The following is a 23,193-nucleotide window of genomic DNA, read 5'->3' on the forward strand; positions in this document are numbered from 1 at the left end:
AGAATAGCTGAACAATTTGTGGTATATGAATATGAAGGAATTATGTTATAAAAAATGATGGGGGCAGCTAGGTGCCACAGTGGATAGAGCACTGGCCCTGATTCAGGAGGACCTGAGTTCAAATACGGCCTCAAACACTTGACACTTACTAGCTCTGTGACCCTGGGTAAGTCACTCAACCCCAATTGCCTCACTAAAAAAAAATGATGAGCAGGCAGATTCCAGAAAAACCTGGAACAATTTAGGTGGACTGATGCTAAGTGAAGTGAACAGAACAAGGGGAACAGTGTACGCAGTAATACCAATGTTGTATGTTATCAGCTGTGATAGATTTGGCTATTCTCAGCAATCCAAAGATCCAAAACTATTACAAAGGACTCATGATAGGAAATGCTCTCCACATCCAAAAAAAGAACTGTGGAATCTGAATTCAGATTTAACCATACTAGTTTTACTTTACTTGTGTGGTTTTTTTTCTTTCTTGAGTTTTTCCCCTTTTGTTCTGAGTCTTCTTTTACAATGATACTAATGCGAAAATATGTTTAATATGATTGTACATATATAACTTGTATCATATTGCCATCTTGGGGAGGGCAGAGAAAAGAGAGAGAGGGAGAAATATTTTGAAGTCAAAATTTATAAAAATGGATGTTGAAAACTATAATTATATATATAACTAGGAAAAATAAAATACTATTAAGATTCAAAAAGAAAGAACATGGAAGAACATTTGGAAGATAAAAAGTCAAGAATATCAAAGGAACTAATGGGAAAAATGTAAAGAAAGGAGGTTTAGCAGTACATATCTTAAACCATATTATTAGGCTGCAATTGTCAAAACTATCTGGGACTGGCTAAGAAATAGAAAAGTAGATCAATGGAACAAAGTAGACATACAATTTACAGCAAAAAATAAATATAGTAGCCTTGTGTTTGACAAGTGTAATATAAAGATAAAATTTTGGGATAAGAATTCATTATTTGGTAAAAATGTTGAGAAAATTTTAAAAAATTATGGCAGAAATTGGTCATAGAGCAATATTTTATACCATTTACTAAGATAAGATCAAGATGGAAATTTTACCTATATATATATAAAGAAGGATATCACAAAACAATTTGAAGAACATGGAATATATTACTTATCAGACATAGATAGGCAAAAAATTTAGGAATAGAAAAGAGATAGCAAAGAGATATATAAAGGTATAATTTTTATTATATTAAATTAAAACATTTTGTATAAATAGAACAAATATAGCCAAAATCAGAAGGAAAGAAGAAAATTTGAAGAAAAAATTATTAAATAGATTCTCAGATTTCATATTTCAAATATACAAAAAAATTGTCAAATCTATAATAATATGAGTCATTCCCCAACGGATAAACGGTCAAAGGATGTGAACAGTTTTCCACTGAAGAAAGCAAAATATTTTATAGTCATCTGAAAAAATGCTCTAAATCATTATTAATTAGAGAATGCAAATTAACACACCATAATATATCATTTTACACCTACTAGATTGGCTAAAATGGTAGAAGGGGAACATGAAAAATGTTGGACAGTATGTGGAAAAAATGAAATACTCATTCATTGTTGGTAGAATTGTGAACTGATCCAACCATTTTGGAGGGTAATCTAGAATTATGCTCAAAAACTTATTAAGCTACCTATATCCTTTGACTTAGCAATACCACTACTAGCTCTTTCCAAAGATGATTAGTGAAAAATGAAAAGAACCTATATGTTCTAAAATAGTCATAGAAGCTCTCTTTGTTGTGGCAAAGAAATGGAAATTGCAAGAATTTCTATCAATTGAGGCATGGTTGAATAGGTGGCAGTCTAGGATTGTGAGGAAACACTACTTTTCTATAAGAAAAGATGAGCTTGATGATCTTAGAAAAACATGGATAGTTTTGCATGAAATAATGAAGAGTTAAATTAGCAGCACCAAAAGAACAAGGGGTACAGTTACAGCAATCTTATTTTTTGTTAGTACTACCATTATCATATTGGCACATCCTAGCTGTGAGTATTGACTCTTCCTCTAGCTATTTAAGGGTTCTTTTTTTCTTTTCTTTTTTTTTCTCAATACTAGTTTTTCCAACTACATGTAAAGATAGTTTTCAATATTCATTTTTCTAAGATTTTGAGTTCAAACTTTTTTCTTCCCTCCTTTCCCCCACCCAGACAATAAGCAATCTGATATGAGCATACATGTACAATCATGTTAAACAAATTTCCACATTATCCATATATCAAAGAAGAATCAGAACAAAAAGTGAAAACCACAAGCAAGAAAAAGCAAAAAAACAAAAACAAGCAAAAATAGTATGCTTCAATCTGCATTCAGACTCCATAGTTCTTTCAGTGGATGTATATTGCATTTTCCATCATGAGTCTTTTGGAATTGTCTTGGATTATTATATTACTGAGAAGAGATAAATCTATCAGGGTTGATCATCAAACAATGTTGCTATTACTGTATACAATGTTTTCCTGGTTCTGCTCACTTCACTCAGCAACAATCCACTTAATATTTTCCAGGTTTTTCAGAAATCTGCCTGCTCATTGTTTCTTATAGCATGATATCATTTCATTATATTCATATACCTCAATGTTTACATCCATTCTCCAATTGGTGAGTATTCCTTCAATTTCCAACGCTTGCCACCAAAACAAAAGTTGCTATATGTGCTCAAATGGGTCTTTTTTCCTTTTTATGATTGCTTTGGGATTATAGACCTAATAGTAATAAGCAGTCTATTCTAAGAACAGTTTGAGTGATTAAGTAATTTTGATTATTATAAACACCCAAATTAACTACAAAGGACCTTTGAAGAAAAGGCATGACCTGCATCCAGAAAAAAGGACTGATAAATGGAAGTATATGTATAGAATATTTTATACACACACACACACACACACACCTATATCTAATGGTAGCCATCAGGGCTTGGAAGAAAACAAAACAAACAAAGGAATTTGGAATGATAGCTATATTTTACAATAAGAAGGAATAGTAAATTGTTTCATATAAGATCTGTATTTTTCATGTGCAATCATCTTTTTATTACGCTATGTTACAGAATGCTTGTTTTATTCCATAAATTAAAAAATAAGATAATTGAGAGGAAAAGAAAGATCATGGAGGACAGAATACCATGGGGCTGAAGAAGTACAACAACTGTTCTTATTTTCCAAAGGGGGAGGGGTGAAAATTAAATGAACAAAACATAAAAGCAGTGATTTGACTTAGATTTCCTGGGATCAGTTTTAGAACACGTAATTAAAGGAATGATACTGAACATCAAGAAGTGATGCTTGGGGCAGCTAACTGGTACAGTGGATAAAGCCCCGGCCTTGGATTCAGGAGAACCTGAGTTGAAATCGGCGCCTCAGACACTTGACACTTACTAGCTGTATGACTCTGAGCAAGTCACTTAACCCTCATTGCCCTGCAAAAAAAAGAAAAATGAAAAAGAAGAAGAAGTGGTGCTCACAGGACAACAAAATATGTAATTATATAATGCTAAACTCATTTCCTTTTTGCCAAAGTTGCCAGGCAGGTAGATATGGTTAATTCTATAAATAATTGACATACATATAATAGTTCTTACCTCTTGACCCAAAGGAGAGCAATAGTGCATTGTAATTAATCAGAATTTAGTTGCCTTTTCTGGTATTAATTTATGTCTTTGCAATCACTTTAAATATTTTTTGTTTTTTTAATTAGTATTTCTCATATTCATAATTTCCTATGCTCCAATAATTCTCAATATTTATACAGGCAGCCCTCCAGTCAAAAGACATTTCCTTTTGCTTTCAATTGTGTGTGTTGTTTTCTTATCATAAAATTTGCTCCAATGCATACTATAAGAAATATATATTGTGATTATTTTTAATTTATGGTGTCCTTGAGGTATATTCCCATTCACATGATATATGAAAAAGAGTAAGAATTTGATGTTTTTCCAAAACTTTTTCCAAAATGACCACATTTTCCTATTTTTCTTGTCTGTCCTTCCAACTTGATGATTTCCTCTTCATAATTTTAAAACTTTGATAAGTATAAAGTAAAAACTTAGCATTGCTTTAATTTGTATTTCATTCATTACTGATGTTAGCATTTAATTAGCAGTTGCTGATAGTTTTCACTTCTTAATTAGAAATTATCTATTTATTAATAGATATTGGTCTAATGAGCTTATATCAACTCCCTAAATATTTTTGGATATCAGGCTTTTACCATAAATATTTGATGCAAGTATTTTCCCACTTCAGTTACTTTTCTTATTCTAGTAATGTTGATTTTGTTCTTATTATAAAAAACTTTCAAATTAAAAATAATGTTATATATTTTATCTTTTTTGATCACCTATGCCACTTGTTTGGCTAAGAATTCTTCTCAATCTATCAACTGACCTACATTAAGATATATAGATTATATAAAAAGATTTATATATAACTACAATCAATATCTATCCATCTAAATATAGATTCTAAATAGATAATAAATGAATAAAATAAATATAAAATAAAATGGGTTAAACATATATAGAGATAGATATAGGTAAATTGGATATGTAGAGATGGAGATGAAATACATAGATATTTAGATGGATGGATAGATATAAATTACACCTGCTTTCATTTTCACTTTTTATAATTCATGATAAGAGTTTATTCTGGGGGCAGCTAGGTTGCTCAGTGGATAGAGCACCGGCCCTGGAGTCAGGAGTACCTGAGTTCAAATCCAGCCTCAGACACTTAACACTTACTAGCTGTGTGACCCTGGGCAAGTCACTTAACCCCAATTGCCTCACTAAAAAAAAAAAAAAAGAGTTTATTCTGATATGTGGTTGTAAAAGCTGGTGTAAAACTGATTTTCTGCCAGACTACATTTCCAGTTTTCAAAGTAGATCTTCTTCAAAGGGGAATCCTTCTAACCCATTTTTATGTACTTTGCCCTTATTGTCCCTAGGGCTATTGTAGTTGGTTTTTTGTCCTTCTTATCTTTTATTTTTATTTAAAACAGTCTTGATTGTATTGAAAATTACTATTTTGATGTCTACTGTTTGTCCTCTTTTTTCCCTGATTTTCCCCTTGCACTTCTAGACCTTTTCTTCCTCTAGTTTCATTTTATTATTTTTACTTCATAAAGTAAACTTTTAGTAGATTGGTAATAGTTTTAAATCTGCAAAATAATATATAATATAGTAGGACCACATTTTATATGAAGGTTGGCTTATAAAGTTATTATATATAAAAACCTAATACAGCTTTTGAAAATATAAATTTTATTAAAGGTTGGTACTATAATCACACATGTGTTAAGCTTTTTGAAGAGTATCTTTCCCTGTTTAGTTTTCATGACAGAAAAGTTGCTATTTTCTTCTATTTGATTACGTCTTCATTTTTGACTCTCTTCCAGATTAATAGTTTAGCTGAATATAGGGGAAAATTAATTTAAATTGTTTTCAATACAACCATCACTGATCTATTGCAATTGTAAATATAGTATAATCTATTGTAAAGAACTACTATTGAGACTACTCTCTGTTTTTGTTTGTTTTTTTTTTCTTTGAGCTACAATTATTTTTGTGGGAAGTAACAAATTTGTGTTGTTTTTTTTGTTTTTTTGGTGGGGCAATGGGGGTTAAGTGACTTGCCCAGGGTCACACAGCTAGTAAGTGTCAAGTGTCTGAGGTCGGATTTGAACTCAGGTACTCCTGACTCCGGGGCCGGTGCTCTATCCACTTCACCACCTAGCTGCCCCGATAAATTTTTTTAATTTATTATTATTTTTTTTTGGTGGGGCAATGAGTGTTAAGTGACTTGCCCAGAGTCACATAACTAGTAAGTGTCAAGTGTCTGAGGCTGCATTTGAACTCAGGTCCTCCTGAATCCAGGGCCAGTGCTACCTATATCTACTGTGCCACCTAGCTACCCTACAATTATTTTTAAATATTGCATTTTTCCCTTTATTTGAATTTTTAGATCAGAACAAGTAGAAATTGTGTAAACTGAATAAGCAAATGATGCAACTTCACTGTTTCAAAATTTCTATGACTGACAGAACTCAATATAAACAATGAATGTCTCATCATTTTTTTCAGAATGACATAATTTATATTAAAAGGGTTTTTGTGGTTTGTTTACATGGTTCTGAGTATAGAGTGGTAAGTGGTATAAATTTTTGTCAGTATGAGAGGTTATTTTTATTTATATTATTCTCCTCATTTTTATTAGTGAAAACTAATTTTTGGTGGATTTATTTTCTATTAAGTTTTTCACTAATTCTCTGGGGTTTACTAAGCAAAACCACCATATCATCTGTGAATAGGGATAACAATTTTGTCTTTTCTATGCAAATGTTTATAACTTTAATCTCTTCATCTCTTTTTCTAATATTATAGGCATTTTGAGAATTTCAGGGAATTTTGGAGAAACGGAGCATCATTGTTTATGTCTCTATTTACTGGGGGAAAATAGTGTTTGCCCAATGTAATTAATTCTTGCTCTTTAAAAAAAAAATACTTGAGTTTATGGTGATGAATGACCTTGAAGTTTTCATCAAGTATCTAGAAGTCTCTTCCTTCTACTTCCATAGCCAACCATGTAATCATTTAAATGGCAAGCTAAAAAGAAGACAGAAGCAATTAGAAAAATAAAATAAATAATGTGATTACATGTAAATGAAAATTCTGTGCTGGACAATATTAATGAACCTAGGATATAAAAGCAAAGAAGGTAAGTATCAAATAAGAGTTTGGTATTCAAAATTTGAAACCATATATGAGTGTCTGTATGTATGTATGAGTGCATGTGTGTATGTGTGTAGTATACATTTGTGGTGTCAATGTTGGAGGAATTATAGAAATGTAGGCACAATAATATATTATTGGTGGACCTATGAAATGATATACCTATTTGGAAAAACCATTTTTAATCATGTAAATAAAGTAATTAAAAATGTCTAATGCTAGAGACTCAGCCAGAAATTTTATTACTGGATTATACCTCAAGGAAGTCATGAATAAAAAGAAAATCCCTACGTATACCAAATAACTTTAAGCATCACTTTTTATAACAAAGAACTAGAAATGAAGTGGATTACACATCCACTAGGAAATGGCTAATAAATTTTAGTACCTGAATGTAATGGAATATTATTGTCTGTAAAAAAAAAAAATTAAATGATGTATGTGATGAATACAAAGAAGCACATAAAAAATTACATAAACTGATACAAAGTGAATAAGCAGAAACAATAAAATAATATAAATATAATGGAAATGGAAAAATAAACATATACCAAAAAAAATCAAAAGTGAAAATAACAAAAATAAAACAAAGAATGACTCAAATGAACATATGAGAAATCTTTATACCCAACTTTTTTGTAGGTGGGAGGTTTGTGGGTATTATACATTGCATATGTTTTCAGATTTTTTTCAAGTATTGATTAGTTATGCTAATTTTATTCCTCTTTAAAATTACTGTTTGTTTATGGGATATATGGGAAAAGGAAGGGATACTAGGGCTAACTACAAAAGCAAAATATCTTAATAAAAACTTACTTCAAAATAAAATAAATACAAAATTACCAAGTATAAAAATGGGCGATACACTTGCTCGATCCAGAGTATTTGACAAAAATATGTCAAGTGATTAAAATACTTTCATCTACTTTAAGACACCAATTAAATTATCTAAGCTATTTATCAAGAAACAATGGTAGAGTTGGAAAGTATGCCCAGTCTTATCCAGTGGAGCTAAATTCAGGGCAATTTGCATAAAAGATTTGTTGACTTCTTCTGCACCATCTTAAACACGAAGTAATATTGGAGAATTTATGATATGATGCAGAATTTCTTATCATTGAGACTTTACAGGCCAACAAGTTCTCAAAACATATTTATAGGTCTCATGGTCCAATCAACCCAAATGTGAGTTATTTTTGCTGTCCTAAAATCATAGTTGCTAAAAAATAATGATTTTTCCCCCTAAAACAAAAGTAGTTGCTCATAAGAAAAGAGTATCCTAAAGAAATTGAAGAAGACACAAAATTTATGGCACAGCAGTAAACATGACATTACCATTTAAGTAAAAGTGAAATATATTTAAATGATCCTTCAATAGCTATACCACTTAGGTTTTACCAGTAAATTCTGTATTTGTTTATTGATTTTTTTCTCTTAATATGTAACATTTGGGGCGAGTTGTTCTTCTTTCATTTGGTTTGATTATGAATTATGAAAACTGTTTCCTAATACTAGAATGATGTTTATATCTCTTAAATCTAATTTTGTTTTAGGTAACATTTTTGAAGTATTAGTATAATATCTTTTTTTTTTTTTGCGGGGCAATGAGGGTTAAGTGACTTGCCCAGGGTCACACAGCTAGTAGGTGTCAAGGGTTTGAGACTGGTTTTGAATTCAGGTCCTCCTGAATCTAGGGCTGGTGCTTTATCTGCTGTGGCCACCTAGCTGCCCCATAGGAATTCATTTTAAAAATTCATTTAAAGTTTAAAGGGTTATCTTTTTTTTTCTACTTCATGTGTTGTTTGATTGACTTTTTTTCTGAGATTGGGTTATTTTTAAATCTATTTTTGTTTCCTAGTTTGGGTTCTTAAATTTTTGTAGCCAATCATCTAATTCTTTTAAGTTCTAAGTTTTCTTTGTATATAACTGTGCATAAGGAATTCTTACCATTTTCTTTATTTCCTCTCCTTTCTGTTGGAATTTCTTATTTGGGATCTTGATTTTACTCTGTCCCTGTCCACCTCTGTCTCTGTGTCTCTCTCTGCTATCTCTCTGTGAATCCAGTATGATAATGATCTTCCTAATTTCTTTTCTGCTTAAATTCCATTGAATAAATATAATGTTTTTATTTATTTTCTTTTGAAAATTAATCCACCAACAAGGCCCAATGAATCTCTTCCATTGTACATCTACTTGTTACCATAAGATCATTAAATTTGGAACTTAAAAGGAGTTTTGAGATCCTTTTCCAACCCTCTCAGGCTTAAGAACGACCTGAGGCACAAAGAACAAATGTAGCTTATCCATATTAATAAACAATAAGTACTGAACGCTGTGATTCAGTTTCAGATCTTGTAACTTTACATCCAGTTCTCTTGGTATTGTGATATGCAATTCCCACCAATTGGAATAAAATGCCCTTGGAGTGGTTTTGTTTAGTACAGTGTAAAAACAGCTTTTCACTGGTTTGTTTTTCCTCTAAATGTTTCTTCACTGTTTTGTGCGAATTCTACTTTTATTCTTCCAAAATCATCCTCAGTAATATTTTACAAACCAATTTGTAAACTAATCTAATGAATGCCCTTGGCTGCCATGTCTTTATATTTGTCAAGATGTTGATTATGATTCCTGTGCTTTCTTCCTGCTTTGTCATGAAGGTGACTATTTTCTATCAGTTGAATTTCTTTGCAAATGGTGAAAGGGACAGAGGTATATTTTGTTAGTTTCCTATTTCTCAGAGTCAAGAGTTTGCTTAAATAGATTAATTTGGGAATACCATTCTCATGTAATCTATTTTCCATTCTTTATTATTTCTTCTAGTTTGATATTGATTGGGACCTGTACTCTAGCCACTCTATGATCTGAGGATACACAGCCAGTCTTTTCTAGATTGACTCTTAGATTGTTAACCAATCATTTGCTAACTTATGAAGTATTGTCAATTTCATTTTATTTTTTATGAGGCTGTTCAGAGCTCACCATGTCCAATGCCCCAGACACTCTTCTTAAAGAAAGTATTTATCATGGTTTCTATGTAATAATTCATATTTCTATAGGACTTTAAGTTTTAAAAGTGCTTTCCTCATTAAAACCCTGTGAGATAGGTAATACAAGTATTATTCTTGTTATTTTACTGATGAAAAATTAAGACCTTCAGCTATCACATAAAATAGCTAGAACTCAAATCCACATCTCCTGAATATGAATCAAGTATTCTTTCTCTGTAGGACAAATACGGCTATTGTGTATAGGGAATGGGAAAAGGGGGTATGGTTGGAAACACTGTTAAAAAGTGACTGGGACCAGATTCAGTCCCAGGTTTCATGACTCCAAAGTCAGCATTTCATATGGTGCTCTGTAATATTCTCACAGAATAGTCTACAAGTATTTGGCATCCTTCATTTCTTGATTCCCAAACTTATTTATCAAAATAATTTCTACTATTTCCCTTTGCCTCTCACACTGAAATCCTTAATTATTAAATTATATTTTTGGCAAAATGTATGTATATGCCTGAGCAGAGCTTGTAGGAAATTTGGCACAGAAACATGAAAAGAGGAAAGACTGGGTTCGAATTTCACTTCAGATATTGATTAACTCTGTGAGCTTGTATGTCACTTAAGTATTCTAATAAAAGATTGGCATAGTTTTATACATGTAAAATGATGAAGAAATACAAACTATAATAAAATGGCCCGGGAACCTTGGGCTGTTGCTTGAACTATACCCAGGCTGTTCAAGTGAGTTGGTCAGGCCACCATAAGTCAAGGATATTAGTTAGAGACTATGGTGGAAGGAGTTGGGGTGGAGATATAATTGTACTGCCCTCCTCTGCCTTCAGCTCCTACAGTCCACAAGATGGACAATAAATATAGCACTTTTCTTTGAAAAGAATTAGTTTTCCTGTGAAGTGCAGGAGGAAAAAGTCTAGCTTATGACTTTCTGAAGTGAATTTTTGAATTCTTTCTGTTTTTTTCACAGAAATCATGAAGAAAGAAACCTAAAATTAAGTTTATTAAACAGGTTCCCTAATCATTGAAATAAATTTGTTTTCAAGCGCATTATAGAACGTATTGTACTTTTTGTCTATTCAGATTTCATGATGAAACCAAATTTGTCAGTGACTTGATAGAGTAACCTTCCATTTAGGAACATTTTTTTTTAATGTTGCTGTTTTCATTTATAGTGATAATGTCAATACAGATAGTGTTTAATTTACCTTGTAATATGTCAATTTTTTGTTCAAGTTGGAAAACTATAGTCAGCTTTCAGGTAGAAATAGTTATTTTTTTAAAAATAATTTGTCTGGGGTGGCTAGGTGCGCAGTGGATTAAGCACCAGCCCTAGATTCAGGAGTACGGTGGGTCAAATATCCGGCCTCAGACACTTGACACGTTACTAGCTGTGTGACCCTGGGCAAAGTCACTTAACGCCCAATTGCCCCGCAAAAATAAAATAAATAAAATAAATAAAAATAATTGTCTAAAAACTATGATTCTGGGTACACTGTTCTCGTGGAATGTTGCCCTGTTGACTTAAAAAAAGTAGAAGAGGGTTGCATATAAGTCAAGGTCAGTTTTGTATTCTTGTCTTGTGAGACACCATGACCAAAACAATTATCATTTAAAGGTAAACTCTCCATACTGTGGTAGAGAAAAATAACTAGTTCTCGAAAAAGAGACATTGCATAAAGAGACAGCATGGCAACAGTTGAAAGAGGTCCAAAATCAGAATCAGAACACATGCTTCAAATCCCTGTTTTTACCACTTCCTGATTGTATGACCATGAAGAAATAGCTTGATGTTTAATGCTCTCATTTTTTTCAGCTCTAAAATTAGGGGGTTTCAATATTCTTCACCTTCATTTCTGTGATCCTTTGATCTGTCATTTGAAAACCTTTAGCAATTTTCAGAAAAATACTAGACCTTGAGAGTCTAGAGTCACCGCTATGTCACAAAAGAGTAAGAAGTTGAGTGTTCTTATAGGTTTAATAGGATATTATAGTATGGGAATTAAAGAAGCATGGTCTGGATCATTGTGAGAAAGACAGGAAGCAAAGAAAACCAATTTGAGGATGTTGCAATTATTAAGACCCGAGATTGGTAGTAGAATGGTAAATATTGCAGAAAAATGCAGAATTTAGGGACAAGTTTCAGAAAGAAAACAATGGGAAAAATGTTACAAATGATGCCTACCCCTAACATAGGTCCCAGATGTCTACTTAAGTAAACATGGCAGGCAGTAATAGCAAGACTACTTACTACTCCCTTGAGTAGTTGTTCTAAAACTAGAATAGAATCCAATCAGAAACATTTTTTTCCATTTCAGAGGGCAGATATGACTCTAATAAAATTTGGCTTGATCTGTTTATTAAGAAAAATACTGCTGGGGCAGCTAGATGGCAACAATGGATAGAGCACCAGCCCTGGAGTCGAGTATCCTGAGTTCAAATCCGGCCTCAGACACTTAACACTTACTAGCTGTGTGACTCTGGGCAAGTCACTTAACCCCAATTGCCTCACTAAAAAAAAAATTTTTTTTTAATTTAAAGAAAAAAAAAAGAAAGAAAAATACTTCTTTCTTAGTCTTCCAAAGAACATCAAGTGTTATATAAATGTCATAACCAGCTGTATTGAATAACCTGCATTTGGGAAAGCAGACTTCATGACTATAAAGGAAATGAAACGAACAACTTCCCACCACATAAAAATAATTCATTCTAGAGAAGCCTGAATCCCAGAGATAATCCTATAAATTACAGTGTCAATGGATCACATAATCAGAAGGGATATCAATGGCCATGGAATGTAACTCATGCCTAAAAAATAATTCTATCTATAAAGTCCCAAACAGGAGACAGGATGACAAAGAAAAAGAAGGACTCACCTGAGCTCACCCAAATTCCCCTCCAAACAACTTAAATTATGCTTCAGAATAAATTCTGGAGTTGCAAAACCCACAAAAGGGTGAGGTGAAATAATGTTCTAGCCCAACACAACCTAGAAAGTTAGCAGGGAAAGTCTTGTTTGCACCAGTGTGAGATTGGAGTGCACTCCAGCACAGGTGAACCATTACAGGCCTGGTCACAGGAAACCAACAACAAGCTTTAGGGTACAATTGAATCAGCATGGGCAGCAACTAGATCTGGAACCCTCAGTCTACAGATGGTAAAGGGGTCAGAAAACTGATCAGATGATTACAGGGGTCCCTTTGCTCTCAGTAGGTACAGGATTCTATTGTTATTACCCATACTTCCATCTGGGTCACAGGTCCTGTGTTGCAGTCTCAGGCAAAGAGGAGGCACTAGCTCACCATAGCTTGTGGCCACAGGGGATAGACAACCCTTGCCACACTTCCAGAAGAGATAACTTAAATATTATGTACTACCTGAAAGCCATCGATCAAAAAAAGAGCTTGACATTATATTATCAAGAATTATCAAGGAAAACTACCCTAAAATCTTATATCCCAAGGATAAATAGACATTGAAAAAATTCACTGATCATGTCTTGAAAGAGAACCAAAATTGAAAACTCCCAGTAATATTATAGCCAAATTCCAGAGCTCCCAGGTGAATATAGCTAGAATATAACAATTCAAATATCATAGAGCCACAGTCAGGCTTAACACAAGATTTAGTAGCCTCTACCTTAAAGATCAGAGGATTGGAATATAATATTCCAGAAGTCACAGGAGTTAGGATTACAACCTAGAATCACCTACCCAGCAAACTGAGTATAATCCTTCAAGGAGGGAGGGGAAAGAGAAATGAACGTTCCAGCAAAATAATATTCTTGACAAAAAGACCAGTAAGAATTTAAAAAAAATTGAATTTCAAATATAAGACTCAAGAGAAGTATAAAAAGCAGAGAAAGAGAAATCATAAGAGATTCAGTAAAGGTTAAATTTTTACATTCCAACATGGGAAGATGATACTTGTAAATACTAAGACCTTTCTCATTATTTGGGGCAGTTTAGAAAGAGTATACACAGACAAAGTGTATAGATATAGTTGAATATTATGGGTTGATATCTAAAAGTACTAAAATTTAGGGGTGAGAAAAAGGAATGCATTGGGAAAGGGGGAAAGTAGATATAGAATGGATAAATTAACTCATAAAAAAGAACAACAAAGAGCTTTAATAGTGGAGTGGAAGAATGGTGAGGTAGATAGGAACACTTAAACCTTGATTCTCATTAGAATTGTCTCAAAGATGGAATAACATACACACTCAATTGATTGTAGAAATCTAATCATGCCCTACAGGAAAGTAGGAGGTGAAAGGGGTAAGACAAGGAGGGGGCTAAAAGAAGGGAGGCCTGATTGAGGGGAAGCAGTAGTGAAAAGCAAAACACTTTTGAAAATGGACAGGGTGAAAGGAAAGAAAGATAAACAGGGGGAAAACAAGATGGAGGGAAATACAGTGTAATCATTATGGTGGAAAAATTTTATAGCAAGTATATAAAGGCCTCATTTCTTAAATATATATAGAAATGAGGTCAATTTATAAAAATAAGTCATTCCCCAATTGATAATTTTCAAAGGTTATGACAAGCAGTTTTCAGACAAAGTAATCAAACCTATCTATAGGCATATGAAAAAAAATGTTCTATATCACTACTGATTAGAAAAATGTCAATTAAACAACTCTGAGGTATCACTCTACCACCTTCATATTGGATTATATAAAAAAAGGGGAAAAGGAGAAATGTATTGATGAGATATGGGAAAATTGAGACACTATAATGCACTGTTGGGTTTCTGAACTGATTCAATAATTCTGGAGAGCAATTTGGTGCTATGTCCAAAGAGCTATAAAACCATGTATACCCTTTGATCCAGAAATACCACTATTAAGTCTATATCCCAAAGAGCCTTTGTAAAAATAGTACACATATTTATAAAAATATTTATTGCAGCTTTTTTTTTGTTCTGGCAAAAAAATTTGGAAATTGAAAGGATAACCATAAATTGGGGAATGGCTAAACAAATTGCAGCATATGATTGTGATAGAATAATACTGTGCTATAAAAAACACAAGCAGGAAACTCTCAAAAACCTAGAAAGATTTTTATGAACTGATGAAAGGGGAATGAGCAAAAACAGGAAAATATTGCACACAGTATGATCAATACTATATGAATAACTGTTATAATCTCTTAATAATATGTTCTCAGCAATGCAATGATCTAAGACAGTTCCTAAGGATTTATGGTGAAAAATGATATCTCCAGAGAAAGAACTGCTAGAGTATTGAGTACAGATTGAAGCAATTTTTTGCTTTATTTTTCTTGTTTTGTGGTTTTTTTTGGTCTATTTCCTTTCACAACATGACTAATGTGGAAATATGTTTTGCATGACTGCTTATGCATAACCTATGTGAAATTACATCTTATGATGGGGCAGCAAATAAAGGAAGGGAGAGAATTTGGAAGTCAAAGTTTTAGGAAACAAATGTTTAAAATTATTTTAAGTGCAATTAGGAGAAATAACATATTAAACAAATAGTTTTAAAATAACACCTTCAACAAGTGTCCAACCAATCTTTACTCAAAAACTTCCAAGTAGATGGAACCCACTGCCTCCCGAGAGATCCCCTTCTACCTTTGTAATATAATTACTTGGTGGTGTTTTTTTTTTCCTGTTATAAAACTTAAATTTGCTTCTTTGTGATTTCTCCTCATTGTTGATAATTCTGTCCTCTGGAAAGAAATAAAACAAGTCTAATACATCTTGCAGATGACATTTTTTTAGATACTTGAAGTTAATCATCATGGTCCCTACCACTGTCTTCTTACCAGGCTAAACCTCCCAACATAAACATCTCCAGTATCTTCCATAGATTCTCAAATGGCCTGATCTTCAAGAACCTCACCATTCTAGATGCCCTCTTCTAAATGATATGAAGGTTATCACATTCATTCCTAATGTACAGTACCCAAAACTAAATGCAATATTCCACATGTGGATTTTTTTTATATTCCAGGACATAATACAAGAGGATTACCCTTTATTCCTGGAATATCCAACAATCAATTGTGCTACCATAGAGTCTTTCTTACACAAGGGTTTCTCACCAAGGTTGATGTCTAAGTGATACAAGTCTCTTCCATCTTGGCCATGACCAATTCACATAGTAAAAGTGGTTAGCCACTAACATCATTGAGTAGAGAGCACAAACAAGAAATAACAGCTGAATAATATAAACCAAGAGGCTTTCACCAGCTCAATCCATTGAAATTCCCTGAGTGATTTTCTTGTACAACTCCAAGAACATAATATAATACTTAAGCCTTCTGCAGCCAAAATGACTTCATAAGTACATTGGGATCAGTAGTGTCACAAGGCTCATGAAGCTTTTAAAGGAAACATCGTGAGAGACTCTAAAATTATAGATATGAGATACTATAAAAAATAGAACTGCACTTTCGACTTCCCTCTCCTGCTTGTTCTCTCTTTGCCAAGAACATTCAGAAATGATCAGGGCATGTGTGTCAAAAGAGGCATTCCATAAATGGCAAATTCAATTTAAGAAAGTAAGAAAGCTTCCCCACTATCTTTTCAAAGAAGGGAAAATATCTATTAATGGAGGCAATACAGCAGAGAGAATGCCACAAAGTGAAATAGACTTAACTTGTCCAGCAGATAACTTTGTCTAGTGAGCTGGATCGGGAATTTCTCATTGCCTTGTTACCCCTCCCTCCCCAACCATTCACAACTCCAAATAACCCTTTTTCAATCTGTTGTGAGTGCCATCCTTCTCCCAGTCACAGAATTTCATTACCTCTTCTTCATCCCCAATACCCAATCAAAGTCTTGTGTAGTCTACCTCCAAACCATTAATTATATCCAGTACCTTATCAACATTTTGGGGAGGGAGCATGGCATAATGCACTGAATACCAGTTCTGGAAGAGAGAACCTGGAACTTAGGTCTTCATAATCATTCTATTTACTGTGCCATTACATCCCCACCTACAGCATAATTTAATCACCCAGAGGTCATAAAGGGTTTATTTTTGTCTTTTTGTTAGCAGCACTTAATACTTCACTTAAGACACAGGAAATATTTTGTAAATATTGGTTTCATTGAAATAAATTTGAGGCACATTATTTAAAGTGACTTAGTGCCATAGAGTCCAAAATGGTGTTGCCATTTTGCCGGTTCCACTTCAGAGAATAACATTATCCACATCCATTTGACTTTAATGTTATAAAGGCAGATTTGGTCACAAAGAAAAGCAAGAGTCACTGGGCACACCAATAGAGAGCAGCCACTTTGTAACCTGCACAAGGACCACTGACTGATGGCCTTTTTTGTAAATCACTTCATTTATGCGCTGAATTTTTACAGCCAGAGGTTTGACATTGTACTGAGAGGTCACACATATTCTAAACAATTATATAAAATAGGGACAAAGTATGATATGAATATTATTCAGACCAAAACTATTTACATTAATGATACCTGTGGAAGGATGAATGAAATGATCAGTATGTCAATCCCTTAAGGATTTGTAGCATGAATTGTCAAGTATACACTCTCCTCTGGTTAGTAAACAGTTGTGAAGTTAATTTCTGGTTTAAAATGGGGGCGGGGGCATATACTTTCACTGTTAGGATAAAGCCATTTGCTACGAAAACAAAGAAGAAGGAAACAGAATAAGTGGTAGAGTGCCCAGAAAAAGTCAGAAAAGTCAAATCACATGAAACACAGAAACTGCAGTTTTGTAGAAAATTCATTTAAGTCAATAGTATAATATTCAATATATGATAGAATTTTCTAGGAGAAGTTGTAACATTCTTCATGAATTTTTCATCACTGAATGAAGTCAAGATGTAGGATCACAGATTTAGAGAAGGAAGGGGACTTATAAGCTACTGAGTACCAAATCCTTACAAACAGGGAAACCAGATATGATAGATTGGACTCTTTACCCTAGATTGCACAGAGTAACAGAGATTTGAACCCATGTCTTACAGCTCCAGATACAGTGTTCTTTCCATCTTATCATGTTAAATTGGGGTTCAAATCCCACATCTGATTCTGACTACCTTGTGACCTTGAGAAAGTCATTCAACTTCCCTGGGCTTCAATTTCTTGCTCTGTAAAATTGGAAGGGTGGGTTAAACTTAATAGTGTATTGATAGATGATCTCATCACTTCTTTCTAGGAAATAGTCTAAGTCTCAGGAGAACTAGACTTATCAATTCATCACAATTTGTGTCCAGAACATGCTTATATTCATAATATTGACATCAACAAACATTTGGTATGTGTCAATTGGGGTACAGGGCATGAAACAATAGAGTTCAAAGTCTATATTTCTCAAAATTCATGTGCATTTATCCAGAGAACTGAAAAATAATTGGGTCATCTTAGATCTCTAGATTTTCTGTTTCATGTGACTTGACTTCTCTGACTTTTTTCTGGGCACTCTTGACCACTCATTCTGTTTTCTTCTTCCTTGTTTTAGTAGCAAATGGCTTTATCCTAACAGTGAAAGTATATGGCTCTGAAAACTAGCCTGCCATCTAGAAAAGTGGAGCTAATTACTTATATGAAGTGACTGAATAACCTAGGGAATAGACTTTTGATGGTTCTAATACATCAGCCTTATTGTAACAGTATTTTGTTGCTCTCTTGGCGAGGTACTATATAATACAGAAAAGGCAAATTGCAAGCTTAGAAATGTCAAAATACCATTCCACCCAAGGGAGCTTTGACATCTTAATGAGTTAGATAGGGGAGTTCATTTCTCTAGCAGTGCAATGATCTGCATATTTACCTGATTTCCATGCCCCCCCCCCCCAGCTTTGGCTATTCCTCAGTCCCTTTCTTTAGCTGAAAATTAAATTGAATCTTGCTCTTTACTCATTGGTTCATCATTTTCCACATTCCTTCCCTGCAATACTCTTTCTTTTATAATGACATCAGAGCTCTTTTCTCTGCCAAGAAGACAATTGAACTCCTCTGTTCATTTTGATAAGTAGGCCAGCTGGGGGACACAGAGTCACTTCTATTCCCAGGCTCCCATAAGCTCTGCCATCTCTGGAGAGCAACTAACCATAAGAATCAATGCTTGAAGAGACTTGCTGACACCACAAGGCTACGAAGGGCTCTGGGAAGAAAAACAATGATCCCCTGGTGTCCAACAAGCTCTAAGAGGAAAATGCACAGAGAGAAGCCATTTTGTGAGCTTTGGCCAAGTGTAGTAATAAAAATAGAAGTAAAGATGAGCTAGGAAGAACAATAACATTTTCTAGAAGTTAACTCTAAATAAAAGAAAAAGAAAAAAAGAGGCTAGATTTTTCTGATATGTTTTCTTGAATAGGATGTGATACATAGTAACAAGAACATTTGACTTGGAATAAGAACTTGTAGAATTACATTGCACATCTACAACTTCCTAACTATACAATTAGCATGAACTTCACTTCACCTTTCTGAACCTGTTTGATCATCTGCGGATATGGGGGAAATGGCAATTATACAAACTCCCTCCAATATACTGTTAGGATGAAAGGACTTTGCAAAAGTCTATGTTAGGGGGCAGCTGGCACAGTGGATAAAGCACCAGCCCTGGATTCAGGAGGACCTGAGTTCAAATGTCACCTCAGACAGTTAACACGTACTAGCTGTGTGACCCTGGGTAAGTCACTTAACCCCCATTGCCCTGCAAAAAAACAAAGAAAAAAGCCTATGTTAGCATGAGCTGTTTACTACTGTCTATACAGATATGTACATTTCCAGAGAATCATCATGCCCATTTCATGGGGTTGTTATGATGATGAAATGAAATAATATTCATTAAATACTTACCAAAGTGCCTTGCACATAGTAGGTGCTTAATAAATGCTTCTTTGATTCCCCACCCTTTCCACTGTTATTTTTCTAATTTCTTTATTATTCAAAGCTTCTATCATCTCCTTTTAGCATGTAAAAATTGATGTGAGAATGGGTTTAGGGGGTAGAATTTTTGTTTCCCATTCTTTGAATGTCCTTAGGAAATAGTTTTCCTTAAGTCCAATGTCCTTTCTCTGTGTGACCTCAGTTGGATTCAGCTTTGTTTTCTAAATCTGACTTTTATCCCAAATGTAAAATGTCAGCTATTATCCATTTTCCTGCAACTAAATAACCTAGTCAAAAGGATCATCCTTGAACTCTTCATCCCCTTCCTGTCTTGACTTAAGAACTATCACACTGAGTTCTGGTGAACTGTCTAGTTGTATCTTTCCCTTTTGGTCCCTGTCTTCATTTTCAATCATCTAACGCTACCACTTTTATGGAACCATTAAGTCTTTGCTTTTATGAGTTTAAAAGGACACACAACAGAAACCCATTGCTTTAGACATAACTGGCATATCTGACTATTGTGAAATACTCCTTTAAGTCCCCATACTTTATAAACGGACTTGGATAAATCACAACAGTCCATCGTTATGCAATCAAATTGTGGGTGGAATCTTAAAAATGGGCCATAAAGGTCATCTATTTCAATTCATTCCTTTTATAGATAATAAAACCAAGGACCAAAAGAATAGGAACTAGAAATATCTAAATGTGACTTCTCACTACAGGGCTCTAGGTGTTGTTTTTGTTCTTTTGGGGTTTTTTTTGTGTGTTTTTTTAACTTAATTTTCTTTTTGTAACTTCCAAGAAAGCCTCCCTTCCTGAGTGGACACAAGGACTCCACCCTCTGATTACTTAATATTTTTTCTTACATTGGTTTAGCCCTATAAACATGAAAAAAATAAATGTTTCTGGAATATTTTTTTCATATCTAGACTTTTAGTCAAAAAATACACAGAGCACATAACTACTATGTACAAGACCCTTCACCGGGCATCTGGGAGAAGGAGTTGTATACAAATAAATTTCATATGCTGATCCTAATGGCAGTAACTATGTAGTTGATGAAACAAAACAAACACAAAATTAAAACATCTATACAGAATTTAAGTAATATTTTGAGACTATAAATAAGATAGCAGTATAAGAATAATTGTCAAATTAATCAACCAAGCAATATATTTTAGCAGTATAAAGAATACTGGATAAAGGCAAATTTTATAGAAGTGGGATGTGAGTTTGTCTTGAAGGTTCAGAAGATAGAATGGAAAGGCATGAAATTCTAGGCAAAATAAATGAAGAAAAATGCATGACTACAGCAAAGAAATAGTAATATTTGTGGAAGAACAAATTCAGTTCCATTGAAACAGAAAATATCAGGTGAGGAAACTGTTAAAGATGAGTCTAGAAATTAGATGAGTATCAAATTATGAAAAATATTAAAATTCAGGCACTCTTTAAGGAATAGGAAGCCACTCCCAAATGCTAGTGCCTTCCCCTCTGGGATTACCATCAATTATGTATATATCTTCTATGTATATCTTTATTTGCATTTTGTGTCTACCATTAGAAGATGAGGGCAGGGAAGAGTTTTGCTTCTCTTTGTTTTTCCAGGGTCTATCTGCTCAATTGTAAGTTCTTAATGAAGGCTGAATGACAGACTGAATGACCAACTAATGGATTTGGCGGGGAGGATATCATAAAAGTATTTTATTATTTTCTAGTTACATGTAGAGATACTTTTAAACATTTGTTTTTATAAGATTTCTTGTTTTAAATTATTTCTCACTCCACCCTCCCCAAGACAGCAAGCAATCTGATATAGGTTATATATGTATAATAACATGAAACATATTTATGTATTAGTCATGCTGTGAAAGAAGAATCAGAGCAAAAAGGAAAAACCTCAAGAAAGAAAAAAAAGTAGAAGTAATATGGTTCAATCTGCATCTAGATTCCACAGTTCTTTTTTTCTGGATTTGGAAGCATTTTCCATCATGAGTCTGTTGGAACTATCTTGGAGGATTGTGTTGCTGAGAAGAGTCAAGTCTTTCACAGTTGATCAACACACAATGTTGTTGATACTGTGTTCTCCTGGTTCTGCTCATCTCACTCAGCATCAGTTCATGTAGGTCCTTCTAGGATTCTCTGAAATCCACTTGGTCATCATTTCTTACAGTGCAATAGTATTCCATTACATTCAGATACCACAACTTGTTTATCCATTCTGCAATTGACGTGCAACCCCTCAATTTCCAATTCCCTGCCACCACAAACAGAGCAGCTATAAATATTTTTGTATATGTGGGTCCTTTTCCCTTTTTATGATCTTTGGGGAAAAGACCCAAAAGTGGTATTGCTAGGTCAAAGGGTATGCACAGCTTTATGGCCCTATGGGCATAATTCCAAATTGCTCTCCAGAATGGTTGGATCAGTTCACAGTTCCACCAAAAATGCATTAGAGTTCCAATTTTCCACAGCTTGTCCAACATTTATTATTTTCCTTTTTTGTCATATTAGCCAATCTGATAGGTGTCAGGTGGTACCTCAGAGTTGTTTTAATTTTCATGTTTCTAATCAAGAGTGATTTAGAGCATTTTTTAAAGCAATAGATAGCTTTGACTTCTTCATCAGAAAATTGCCTGTTCATATCCTTTGACCATTTCACAATTGGGGAATGACTTGGATTCTTATAAATTTCATTTAGTTCACAATATATTTTAGAAATGAGGCTTTTATCAGAAATACTTGCTATAAAAGTTGTTTCCCAGCTTTCTGCCTCCCTTCTAATTTTGGATGCATTGTTTCTGTTTGCACAGAAACTTTTTAATTTAATGTAATAAAAATCATCCATTTTGCATTTCATAATATTCTCTATCTCTTGTTTGGTCATAAACTGTTCTCCTTTCCAAAGGTCTGATAGGTAGACTATTCCTTCCTTTCCAATTTACCTAGGTTATCAACTTTTATGTCTAAATCATGTACCCATTTTGACCTTATTTTAGTATAAGGTGTAAAATGTTAGTCTATGCCTAGTTTCTGCCATACTATCTTCCAGTTTTCTCAGAAGTTTTTGTCAAATATTGAGTTCCTATTCCAGAAGCTGTAATCTTTGGGTTTATCAAACAATACATTACTAAAGTCATTTACTACTGGGTCTCCTGTGCCTAACCTATTCCGTCTGATTGGTATGGCACTGAATAAGTAAATTAATTGAGGTAGAATTGTCATTTTTATTATATTAGCTCCACCTATCCAAGAACAATTGATATTTTTCCAATTATTTAGATCTGCTTTTATTTGTGTGAAAAGTGTTTTCTAATTGTGTTCATAAAATTCCTGGGTTTGTCTTGCAAGTAGACTCCCAAATATTTTATATGCAGCTAATGAATTTTTATTAGTGACTGTGAAAAAACAATTGCCTTCTAATGTTAAGCCACAATGCCTCCATTCTCATTTGTTTAATGACCTAGACAAGAGAGGGGTCAAGTAAGAAATCTGTATAGTTGCCTCAAGACCAAAATGAAAATAGTACCTACCTTCAAGGAGCTTACATGATGTCTCTCACCCA

Source organism: Dromiciops gliroides, chromosome 1 (assembly GCF_019393635.1).
Source record: "Dromiciops gliroides isolate mDroGli1 chromosome 1, mDroGli1.pri, whole genome shotgun sequence".
NCBI lineage: Eukaryota > Metazoa > Chordata > Mammalia > Microbiotheria > Microbiotheriidae > Dromiciops > Dromiciops gliroides.